We start from the raw sequence: 13357 nt of genomic DNA, 5'->3' as shown, positions 1-13357 counted from the left end.
TTTGGAACATGGTTTTAGAGTTTGAACACACAAAACCAGTGAGATTTTTTAGCCTATTTGATTGGTTGCATTTTATCAACCAATATTCTGTTTTAGTGTGTGTTGTTCTCTCTAAAATTGTGATCTTTGTCTTGCTTGATTCTATATTTCCATTGTTTGATGTACGCATGCACTTATGTGATTGAGGCCTTTGTTTCACTGAGCTTACATACCCATATGGCATTACCCTTTCATTATCCTTTGCAAACTAATGTTGAGCCTATTTCACCCCTTTTGTTCTTTACTTTAGCACATCATTAACTCTAAGTGGAAAACAATAATATCCTTAATTTGAATCCTTGGTTAGCTTAGACTAGTGAGAGTGCTCATGAATTAACTGTGGGAAAATTAGGTTTGGGAACATTCGGTTTGAGAATTGTGTGTTGTATACTTTTTGTAAAAATGTGAAAAGAATGTTGAGGACATGTTTATGCATTCAATACCTTAATCATATGCATAAAGAAAAAAAAAAGAGAAAAAGAAAAGAAAAAAGAGCAAATAAATAAAAAGGAGACAAAATGCCCCAAAATAAATGGTGTTAGCAATGCATATGAGTTGTACTCAAATTTGGGATGCATGAATATGTGGTAAACATAGTTAATGGGTAGTTAGATTTCGTATTGTGATTACATGGATTGTCTTAAGTTAGGTGGAAAGTTTGGGTTAATCAAGGATTCAGATTTTTGTCCACTTGACCAAATACAATCCTACCTTGACCCTAACCCCATTACAACCCTTAAAAGACCTCTTGATATGTGTATTTATGCATTAAAATTTTGTTAATTGGTAGAAGAAGAGCAACTCTTAGAAAGCAAAATTAGTAGAGAATTGAGAGAATCGAACCTTAAACACTAAAGTGATTAGAGTGTATACACTTCCGGTGAGGGTTTGATGCTCGATTCTTTGTTCCCGGCTTTCACGAGCTTTCTTCTTGCAAGTCTATTTGTACTTCATTTTATGATTTGAATTAGTAGAATTCAGTTTATGCTTGTTTTTGGAGAATTTGATTTACTTTTAACCAAGTAGGTAAAAGCATTTCACATTTAGTTGCATTCATATAAATAGGTTGCATTTCGTAAATTCTACCATTCTTCTTCATCTCCTTTATAGCTTCTCTTGAACTTAGCATGGGGAGATTGATAAACAATTATTTTATGATTTATATTGTACTGAATTGAGTGGATTTTATCCATTATTCTCACACTTATTCATAGAATTCACATGTTTTACATTTTCTTTCCTTATTTTGTGGTATGATTGAAGGCATGCTTCTTTAGCCTTAAATTTGCTAATTTTAATCCTCTCTTATTACCATTCGATGTCGTGATATGTTTGTTAAGTATTTTCAGGGTTTATAGAGCATGAATGGCTTTGTGGATGGAAAAGGAGCATGCAAAAGTGGAAGGAACACAAGAAAGTGGAGTTTTGAGAAGCTGGCAGCAACACGTACGCATGGGCGACGCATACACGTGACTAGGAATTTGTTCAATGACGCGTATGCGTGACAGAGCGTCACGTGCTGCAATTGCAAAAAATGCTGAGGGCAATTTTTGGGCAGCTTTTGACCCAGTTTCAGGACCAAAAATACTGATTAGAGGCTGCAGAGTGAGGTTAGAAGGAAGGAATCAATCATTCACACTTTCATTTATATAATTTTAGGTTTAGATATAGGTTTCTAGAGAGAGAGACTCTCTCATCTCTCTAGGTTTTAGGGTTTCTTCTTTCAAATTCTTCTTAGGTTTAGGTTCAATCTTCCTTTAATTTAGTTTTTTTCTTACTTTTATTTGTTTAAACACTTTAGTTCATCTTCTTCTCTTGTTAATTTCCTTTTTTTTTGCCATTTTTATGTTTATGAGCTCTTGTTACATTTGATTTATTTTAATGCAATTTATGTTTTCCATGCTTATTGTTACTCTCTTTAATTGTTAGTCATTGATGCTTGCAATTGGTTGTTTAGATTTAATATTCCTTGTTAATTTTATCATACTTTTATTTTATGCCTACAAAGTGTTTGATAAAATGCCTGGTAGATTTTTAATTAGATTTTTGTATTCTTAGCTTGGATTGAGTAATTTGGAGACTCTTGAATTGTCAAAGTCTCTTGTTGGTTGGTGATTGAAAGTTGCTAGTTGGCTTGAGCTTCACTAACTCTAGTCTTTGATTAGAACTTGTGAACTCAAGTTAATTTGCTAACTTGACTTTCCTTCAATTGTTAGAGGTTAACTAAGTGAGAGCAATTTGCAATTACCATCACAATTGACAATGATAATGAGGATAGGAATTCCGATTCTCAACCCTTGCTAGGACTTTTCTTAGTTGTTAGTTTATTTTCTTGTTATTTACATTCCTTGCTTATTAAACTCAAAACCAAAAAAGATATAATCTCATAACCAATAATAAATACACTTCTCTGCAATTCCTTGAGAGACGACCTGAGATTTGAATACTTCGGTTAATTTTATTGGATTTGTATTTGTGACAAACAATTTAAATATTGATTGAGGTTGAATTGTCGGTTTAGAACTGTACATGCAACGCAATATTTTTGTGAGAATCTTTACCGATATTTTTCCTCCGTCAAACGGCCAAGGAACTTGAGTTACTGCAGTTGAAGCAGGGTGCTATGTCCGTATCTGAGTATAAAAACAAATTTGAAGAGTTATTCAGGTTTTCTCGCATATGTCTAGGAGCTCCGGGAGACTTCGAGAAATGGAAGTGCATTAAGTATGAAGGAGGGCTCTGGAGTGATATCTTAAGTTCAGTAGGACCAATGGAGATCCAAACTTTCTCAGAGTTGGTGAATAAGAGAAGAGTTGCTAAAGAGTGTGTGAAAAAGGTGGCTGCAGAGAAAAGAAGTCATAGGGAGCACAACCAAGGATTCACACCACGGGGTCGACAGTTTAAGGAGAGAGGATACACACAACACTTTTCCCAAGGACGGAATAACTTTGCAACGAATGAGGAGTCCCAAGGGAATGGTAAGGGAAAACAGATAGTGGCTGCTTCAGATGTTTCGAGCTGTAAGAGATGTGGAAGTCATCACCCAAATAGGCCGTTCCGATTGGGGTTAGTTGTATGTTACATGTGCGGGTTACCAGGGCATGTATCAAGAAATTGCCGACAAGGAGGGAGTCAGGATGCGGGCCAATTGTGACAGTAAGATTGCGATAATTGTAATAATCAGGCTTAAAGGACAGTTCATAATTTTTTAATACCTCCTTTACAATAAAACTGAGAATGTTGAGCTTAGTATTAGACTTAGAACCAAACCGGATGGTCCGAGTAGGGGTTTTCTTTAAACAAAAATGCTTTGGGCTTTTAATACCTGATAAGCTAAGTAGATTAATACAAATGGATAAATGCCTGTGATGTAGATGATTTTCTGTTGAGATAGATATGTTGTGTTTGTTATTTAATTGGTTGATTTCTGGATTTTTGATGAAATGGATTGAATCCGTGACTTTTAGTTTTCTTTGATTTAAATAGATAAGGAATGGTCCTATATGATAAATTTGGAAACGTTGATTTGAAATGTTGGTTTTGATTGAGTTGAGGTTGAAAGGAGAGGACCCGTGACGGGTGGAAAACTCTAGTTTTTAGGGGAGGTGCTGTCGAAATTTTCCAAGAATTTGAAAGAGTGTTGGTTATGGTTTTGAAAATGATTTTTGATTTGAGTAACTTTATCAAAAGAGTTGTGTTTCGAATGCTTTTATAGATTATTAAAGAAAATCGGATTCTTATGATTTTGTTAACTTATTTTTTCAAACTCATTTGATTTCTAAAAATAAAGAGAGTTTTGATTAATTAGTCAAAGGCTTTAAAACAGCAATTTATATATAAATTCGAGGGTTTGGGAAAACGAAAGTAAGTCTAGAGGTTATGCTTGGTGTTTAGCTGTGATTGGTGATAATTGGCTTGACAGAGAGAGAGGATAAGGATGGAGTATGATTAAGGCATGGTGATGATTTTTGGTTGATTATAGTGATATGGTATGATGACTATGATTAATGATGATGGTGATATTATTGATGACATGATTTGAGATTTAATAAGATGTGAGCTGATGAGATGATGAAAATAATGAACGAGGTTGTTAGTCGGCGTTGGACGAATGATCGAGATCTTCGAAGATAAAGGAAGCGCGCTGAGTAAAGAGACCTTGGGACTACTATGCATTGGATATAAAGGCAAACTACGCTCACGTACTCGTAGTGGCGGATGAAATTTTTTAGGGAAAAAATTTCTGTTAGGGGGATAGAATGTAAAACCAGGTCAAACCGTAATTAAATAAATAATAAATTAAATAAGAGCGAATATGGTTAGAAAATTTATCAATCGGAATTTGATGATGTAAATATGATATTTGGACTCAGTGAATTTTTCTGAGTCGGAAAACATAGTTTTCTAAATAAAAATGTGCACTGGAAATTTGACCGACAGTATTAGCTATGATCTGTCCAGTACTGTGGCTGAGAAAATTAATTAGAAGTGAATAATTTTAAGAAATAAGAATTTATAATTTGGGAAGATAGAAATATTTAAAATACGATTTAAAACTCTAATCTTAAAGGTTTTGGCCCAAAATTGGGCCAACGGACTAAACCAAGTGAACCGGGCCCGAGACCCAACATATGCCCAGTTAATCATGCTAGCCTCCCAGTACTCATATGCCCATGCTTAGTTCTTCTTTAATGACCTTGTTTGTTTATGATCATGAAACTAAATTGCTTGAACTCACAACATTCAAGATGGCAGTCATAATGTCACAGCAACATATTACAATTCAAAATTCAAGCTATGCTTAGTCATAACACATGTGCATACAGAGAAAATAAGAGAAAATCATGCAATTGAATGTACTGAAAGTAAATAAGAGGAAAAGGAACGTTACCACCTTGTAGTTCATCTTTACTGTTGTTGTCATTTTCCTCTTATTCTTTCCCTTCCCATACCAAACTTAGAATGATTGCTTATCCTCCAGCAATAACTAAAATAGTGGTGATGGGAATTGTGATGGGTCATGAGTGTCTTACACAATGAAATGTGAGTAATGCATGTACTTTCAGCAAGCAAAATTAATGATACAATAAAGGCACAAGAAGTAAAGACAGTGACAATGTGACTGCAAAAATAAGTGAGGTGTGCATGATACATTGCATGAAAAAAATATAAGTGGCACACCAAACTTAGTGTGACACTTTCACTTGGAATTGATGCAAGTATCCAGTAAAGATTGAAAATAAGTTTTGTTGCATAGCAACACCAAACTTAGAATGTATCACATGTCAATTTATTTGAAATAAAACTAAGCAAAGGAAGCTGTCATATGTTAATAACACAATCACCAAGAGAAACAAATGTCACGAGTGAAGGTTTCTTGGTAAGGCATTAACACAGACAGTTGGGGACAATAAAAGAAAGTATTAAAAATGAAGAGATAACTAAAACAATGATAAAGAAAAACAGAACAGAGAACTTCAAGGCACAAGCATTATAATTGTACAAACAAGTGGTGTTACTGGGTACATTGCATAGAAATTTAAGTGGCACACCAAACTTAGAAGCTTATTGTGACACTTTCATTTTAGAATGATGCAAGCATCCAGAAAGATTAAAAACTATAATGCAATCATATGCCAAATTATTGAAAATAAACAAAGTAGAGAAAGGAAATATTACCTACGGTTGGGTTACCTCCCAACAAGTGCTCTTTTAATATCATTAACTTGACATGATGTTCTCAACTTTCTTCCTTTTCTTCCAGTTTGTTAAGAGGAATGACCTCAAGGGGAGAGAAGAGCCAGTCAGTATCCCCTATCTTGGTCTCTTCCCAGCAAGCTTCCTTTTGTTATTTGCTTGATTTGCTTTGCTTGTTGGGGCAGCAGGGGTTGGATTGCTTGTGGTTGACCTTTTCTTCTTCATGGATATGATCAATGGTAGCTTGGTCACAATCCTTTCTTTGGTGCTCTTGTTAGTTGCCTTCACTTCTTGGATATCCAAACTTTGGTGTTGTGTGATGGTTGGAGTATTTTTTTCATCAAAAGCCTCTTGAATTGGTAGTTTAATGAACCCTTCCTCCATGCAACTCTTTGCTTCACTTGAGTGTGGTCTTCCTTGATTGACTTCTTTCCTTTCTTCTTCATGGTATTCTACTAAGTCCTTTGGGAATGAGTCTTCATGTTCCTCTGTCACCTCAATTAGCCTCTGGGGATATGGAATCCTAGACTCATATGCCTCTACAACCTCCTTCTCTATTTCACTTGATATAGGGGCCTCTTCTTCTTGCTCTTCCACTTCCTCCTTTACACTCAACATTTGGTCTAAAAGAACCTCCATATTTTTGAAAGAGGTTTCTCGTTCTTCCCAAGATTTTCTCTTCTCCTCTTCATATCTCTCAAGATTTTGTGTTGAATTATAGTCAAGTTATGAAGAATGTTCAAATGAAAAACTGGGAGGTGAGGTTGGACAGTTTTGCATAAATGAATTGAAGGTGCTTTCAAGTGATGATGGCTCCTGAGAGGTGGAATATGAACTAGTGAATGCTCCTTGATTTTGATCCTCCCATCCACAACTTAAATAATTGTTGAAATCATCACCATTTGGATCATTCTGTGGTTCTGGGGAGCAACTTTGCATGAATTTATTGAAAGCACGCTCAAGTGATGATGTCTCTTGATGAGCAAAACATGGATCATTTAAATCTCCTTGGTTTTGACCTTCCCAGCCACAATATGAATAGTTGACATAACAAAATGAGTCATTTTGTGGCTCTCGAAGGTATCCCATTTCACTTGATTGTTCACACTCTTGTTGATATTCCCAGACACCATGAGGATAATGACATGAATCATTTTGTGGTGTTGGACAATATCCCATGTAAGTTGTTTGGTCATTTTGTGGCCTTGGAGCATATCCCCACCGGTTGGGTTGCTCATAATTTGTCATTTCTTGGTGATATTCCCAGCCACCATTAAGATAATGACTTGAATCATATTGTGATGGTGGGCAATATCCCATGAAATTTGTTTGACTAAAAGATGAGGTAAACTCCATTTGAATTTTGTAAAACACAATCACCAAAGAAAATTGAAGTTCATGTCACAGATGAGAATTTCTTAGTGAGGCAATAACACAAACACCTTAGTATCAGCAGAGAATATAAAATTAAAAAGAACTAAAAAAATGACAAAAACAAAGAAAATGCTTAATCTAGACTCATCACCCACTTAATCATTGTTGATCTAAATCAATCTCCGGCAACGGTGCCAAAAATTTGATGAGTGAAAATTAGATTTCCACACAAACTAACCGGTAAGTGTATCGGGTCGCATCAAGTAGTAAAACTCACAAAAGTGAGGTCGATCCCATGGGGATTGATGGATCAAGCAAATTTAGTTAGGTGATAAATTTAGTCAAGCTAACAGTGGTAAATTGAGTAGAATTGGATTGACAGAATATAAATTGCAAAAAATCTAAAATGCAGAATGTAAATAGCAGAATATTAAATGAAGCTTAAAGAAATTAAACTAAGAAATAACAGAAAACAAGATTCATTAGGGATTGAAAATATCATAATCCACAATGAATCAAATGGGTCTCAACTTCTTTTTCAATCATTTTGATAGATCTATGGCAGATTGAAAGTGATCGAGTCCCAATTCCTTGGTGACCCAATCTCTCTAATCACAATCAACCTTGCCAATTCCTTGATCTAGTTGTTATGAGAAGAGGTTAAGTGCATATCTCTCATCTATAGGCCACACTACTTCTCAGGATCTCAATTCCTCCTGAATGGTGTTGATCAAGATAGTAGTGAGAAGCAGAGCTTCAAGTCTAATTTCCATGATTCCCCTTCCGAGGCTCACATGGAAATTCACAGATTCAAACCCCCTTCTGGAGTGAATGGATCTCAATCAAAGTAGAAGTTATTTGTTAGCTATCTAGATGAATTGAGAAGAAGAAGATGTTCATTAATCCATTAGAATCATAATAGAGCTTCTCCCCCTAATGAATTGGGGTTTCAGTGGATTATAGCTCAAAGAACAAAGGCAGAGAAACTAAATTGCAAGAAAAGTAAACTCAGCTCAAAGCAAATGGAAATGTAAAGTTGCAGAAAGTAAATTGGCAGAAAGGTAAAGATGCAGGAAAATGGAATTTCATAAACCAAACTGAATTCAAGACAATTGAAATGTAAAAAGTGCAGAAATATAAAGTGTATCAAACTAAAATTCTAAGCTAAGCTCTCTAGAGTCTCTAATCCTCCAAGAGAGCTCTCTACTAGAGCCTTCTACCTTACTCCTACTCCTACTCCTACTGTAGCGTACTACTCTTCTACTGTACTTTGCCCCCTAATGAATTGAAACTGATGCCTTTATATAGTCTTTCCAAATTTACAAAATGAAATAAAATTAAAAACAGATTACAATCAAATGAGAATTAAATCTAGATGAGTCTTGTGGCCTTGATTGAGTGATGTGAGTGGGCTTGCTTGCTTGCAGTTAAATTGGGCTTGGAATGAAGCTTAATTGAACCAGAATTTGCTTCCAGGAGAGCGTAGCGTTCTTTTGGCGAGCAGAGCATTTTTGCACCCACGTGTACGCATGCTATACACTTGCACATCCCTTGGATTTTTTGGTCCATCGATGCATACGCATCACCCACGTGTACGCGTCCCTTGCAGCGTTCGCTTTGAGAGCGTAGCGTTCGCAAAACGAGCGCTCCTTCCATGCGTACGCGTCACTTACGTGTACGCGTGGGTTGCAAAATATCAAATCCACGCTTCACTTCATCCACGGAAACGCGTGCTTCTTCATAAATGTCACATCCACGCGTACGAGTCACATACGCGTACGCGTCGATGGCTAAACTTCAAATCTCAATTTCGCGCTTTGTCGCAGGCGTTCATTGGTGGAGAACGTAGCGCTCGTTGGTGGAGAACGCTCTTCATATCCACGTGTACACTTCATTCACGCGTACGCGTGGTCTTCCAAAATCACCATTTCGACGCATACGCGTCACCTACGCGTACGCGTCACCCACGCATACGCATCCTTAGCAAAATGCTCTTTTCCACTTTTCTGCATCTTTTTTACCTGTCATCAATCCAAACAGATTCATCAAAGCCTTGGCATAATCATCAAATCTTGCATCATTCATATTATCAATTAAATCTTACAAAAAATCTCATGAAAATGCATAAAATTAACCATGTTTGATTGAATAAAGATAAACATGAATTTCTCATCCAAACACTTACTTATTGCCTAAAATTGCATGAAAACCAAGTAAAAACAAATGAGAAAGCATAGAAAAACTAGCCTAAAATGACGTGTCATCAATTATTGAATAATAAGGTTTGAGGAATTGAGGTCTGGAATTTGATAGTTATGGGTGACATTATTAGATGAGGTAGGTTCGGTTTTGGTTGAGTGTAAGTATGTGAATGTGGTTGGGTTGAGGTCATTTGGATGAGTGGAAATGAATTTGACTTGTGAACATTGGAATAATTGGTGATTTTTGTTTTTGGGTAAAAATTTATTTTTGCCCAACTTTAGCGGCCCGTAACTCAGTCCTCGAAGTAAGAAATTCTTCAAAACTGGATTTTTATGAAAGTTTATTCAACGATCTTTCCAGCGGTTCAAAAATGGTTGAAAAAGAAATTTTGTAGAAGAAGTTATATGGGGTCAGAAGGTTGGGATTTGAAAGTGTAATCCTACAGTTTTTTAAACTTAGTAAAATTTTTGGTAAAACGTACTCCGACGCGCACGCGTTACTCACGATTTTTACCCTTTCACGCGTGCGCCTGGCCAATGCGTACACGTCGCTGTATTGATACAGGTGCGTGGTATAAATTCCAAAGAGTTGTGATGGTAGCATGCCAGTTTTGTGCAAGGAGCACAAAACGCATCCACGCATACACGTGGCTAACGCGCACGCGTCACCCTACTTCTCTACTTTCCATTCGTGCGCATGGGTGGCGCTTATGCATCACCCGCTTTTCTCTGCTTCTCACGCGTGCGCGTCGCCTACGCACGCGTGACCCCATTCTTAGCAAAAATTGATTTTTGAGTTTTTAAAACCGAATTTTAGACTTCTAAGCCTCCATTTTCATCCCTTAAGTCTTAAATCTTTATAGTATGCCTAGTAATGAAGAGAAGTTAAGACATGTGCTAACTTGTGAATGAAGTAAAGTGAGAATCGATGATGAATGATGAGTAATGATGATTGTATGGGTTGTTGAGGATGATGGTAAAGGTGCTATGTATGTTATGAGCCGGATGGCTGTGATAAGCATTAAATTATGACTGAGTATGTATATGTATATGATTAATGATTAAATGATTACGATTGATTAAGGAGGTTTGAACATATGGCGAGTATGCTGGAGATGCATATTTGATTAATGAATGAGTGTGGTAAATGAATAATGATGGAAAATGTTGAATGTGAATATGCTTGTGTTTTCTCACTAGTTGTAAGGGTGACAAGGCATGGATTCCCTCTAATGGTAATAAGGTGCAACAGAGAGAGAGACTGTGCCCGGGTAGTAGCAAGGGTCGTGGTTCGTCCCGCTTGCTCCGAGTCATTGTCTAAGAATTGGAAAATTAATGAAGGGTGATTATGAATAAATGTATATTTGTGATACCTGGGTAGTAGCAAGGGTGGTGATTCGTCTCGCTTGATCTAGGTTAATGTTTGAGATTTGATAACAATGACGATTGATTTTAAACTGACAAAATGTATATTTTGAGATCCTGGGCAGTAGCAAGGGTTGTGGTTCGTCCCACTTGCTCTAGGTCAGAGATTGTGATACCTTGGTAGTAGCAAAGGTTGTGGTTCGTCCCACTTGCTCCAGGTCAGAGATTATGATACCTAGGTAGTAGCAAGGGTTATGGTTCGTCCCACTTGCTCTAGGTCAGAGATTGTGACGCCTGGGTAGTAGCAGCAGTAGTGGTGATTCCACTCGTTCCAGGTTGAGCTTTTAAACACCCGCCTGGATAGTAGCCGCAGTAGTGGTTATTCCACTGAATCTGGGTTGAGCAGGTAGTAGCAAGGGGGTTGTAGCTCAAATCTGCTTGCTCCGCGATGGGGGTTTCTGTCCATGGTTAGCTACCAGGACGTGTCGGGTTGGCTATATAACTGACAGATGATATCATCAGTCATAGGACAGGCATACATCATATACATATGTTTGAATTGTTTGGGTTTGCCTATTTATTTTGGATTGCTACATCATATATGCTATGTTACCTGATTATGTGCTATTTGTTCTACATGTACCTTATTCTGTATTACTTGCATGTATTGCTTGTGTTTGTACAACTAAAAGGTCCCTCATGCTGGTGTTGGTTGACGCTGAGGGTTGTTCTTGTTGAGATGGAGTAATGATATGATTAATTTAAAATGATGATTATTGCATGAGGTAATTTGAGCTCCCTGGGTAGACGAAGTGAAGAGATTTCTCTTGTTCTAGGTAAGGATATGAAGTATGGATATAGAATTTCTGAGACAGAATAACTGGTGATGGTTTTATTATGATTCCGATTCTGATTCGTTGGAGTGTTAAAAAGTTGGGAAGCATGAGAAAGATGAATTAGATTTAGCATTCCCTTATAACAGTTGTCTATTTATGGATTAGCAAGAACATAGGATGAATATTTGGTGAAAGGAAGTTTAGGATACTTAGTGAGATTTTATTACAATGAATTGTATTTATTTGGCACTTTTACCATATTGCGAACCCATGGGTCGAGGGTTCTCATTCTGTATATATCTCTTATTTTTCAGATACAGGTCTAGGTGCTCAGAAGTGAGCTATGGTTCATGTGAGAAATGGCGAAGATCTTTATATTCTCTATTTTATATTTTTCTTAGAATCTCTCCGTCTTTATTTTGAAAAGCCTATATTATGTATTGAACTCTTTTGAACTTACCTATAGATGCTCTTATGTTTCTTTTGGGAGAGATTAGGAGATACTGTTGTCAACTACTTTCATAATGTACCCTAACTGGCCTAAACTTCGCGAGTCACGACTAGTGGCTATTTACTTATGTTATATATCTATATACTGTCATTCTCTTACTCTCCTTTATGCCTTTATCTGTATATCGTTTTCGACTTCAAGCTTTATCTTTAAGTTGTCGAAATGTGAGTGATACGACTTCGCGATTTTATTTTTACTCTTTTCAGACTTCTCGATTAATACTCCTTTCATTTTACTTATAATTATGTATTAAAAATTTACCTTGAGAGTCGTACCACCTTATTATCATTGACTTATGACTCGAGCATAAGGATTTGAATATTAGGGTGTTACAGTACTCATGGTAAAACAATTATATAGTACTGAGTGAACAAAACATAATCCATTATATAAAATCAAATTCAAACAGCTTTTTGTATAATGAACCGACCACATACTCATGGTGAAATAATTGTATAGTACTGAGTGAACGAAACATAATCTATTATATAAAATCAAATTCAAACAATTTTCTGCATAATGAACCGAACATGTACTCATGGTGAAACAATTGTATAGTACTGAGTGAGCGAAACATAATCCATTATATAAAATCAAATTCAAACAGCATAATGAACTGAACACGTACTCAGGGTGAAACAATTGTATCGTACTGAATGAACGAAACATAATCCATTATATAAAATCAAATTTGAAACACCTCTGTCTACAATTTAGAGATCATCAATTCAATTCAATTCAATTCAGATTTAGAACACTTACATCCATTTAATTCAATTCAATTTAGCAATTGCATTCCATTCAATTCGATTGAAAAAATAATCCATTAGCAAAATATTGGTGTTGTTGATGATGACAATAACGAAAGAGGAGAAGAAGATGATGATCATGATGATGATGATGAGCAAGAGGAGGAGGAGGAGGAGGAGGAGGTACACGTGAATTTGAAAGAAAAAGAAGATGAGGTATACGTGTATTTGAAAAAACGTGGGGAAGGAGAAGAAGATAAAGCACGTGTAATGACACTCTTTTAATGAGAGTGATTTTTATTGGTGTTGGACATATTTGGATAAAACTTGGATGAAAAAATACTTAGATGTGTAGCATAACCTTTGATTAATAGTTTTTTAAAGTGTTATAATGTTTACATGTCATACTTATAATATATTTTTATTTATTTAATTTATTTTATTGAATCAAACAACTATAATTAATTTATAATATCAATTATTTAATTTAATTAATTTAAATATGTGTTATTTGATTCAATTTGTTGTCACGTTAATAAATGTTTGAGTCGTTTACTAGAAATTCCTCTTCATTTCTCTCCTTAA

Source organism: Arachis stenosperma, chromosome 3 (assembly GCF_014773155.1).
Source record: "Arachis stenosperma cultivar V10309 chromosome 3, arast.V10309.gnm1.PFL2, whole genome shotgun sequence".
NCBI classification, from domain to species: Eukaryota; Viridiplantae; Streptophyta; class Magnoliopsida; order Fabales; family Fabaceae; genus Arachis; species Arachis stenosperma.
This window is presented reverse-complemented; position numbering follows the sequence as displayed.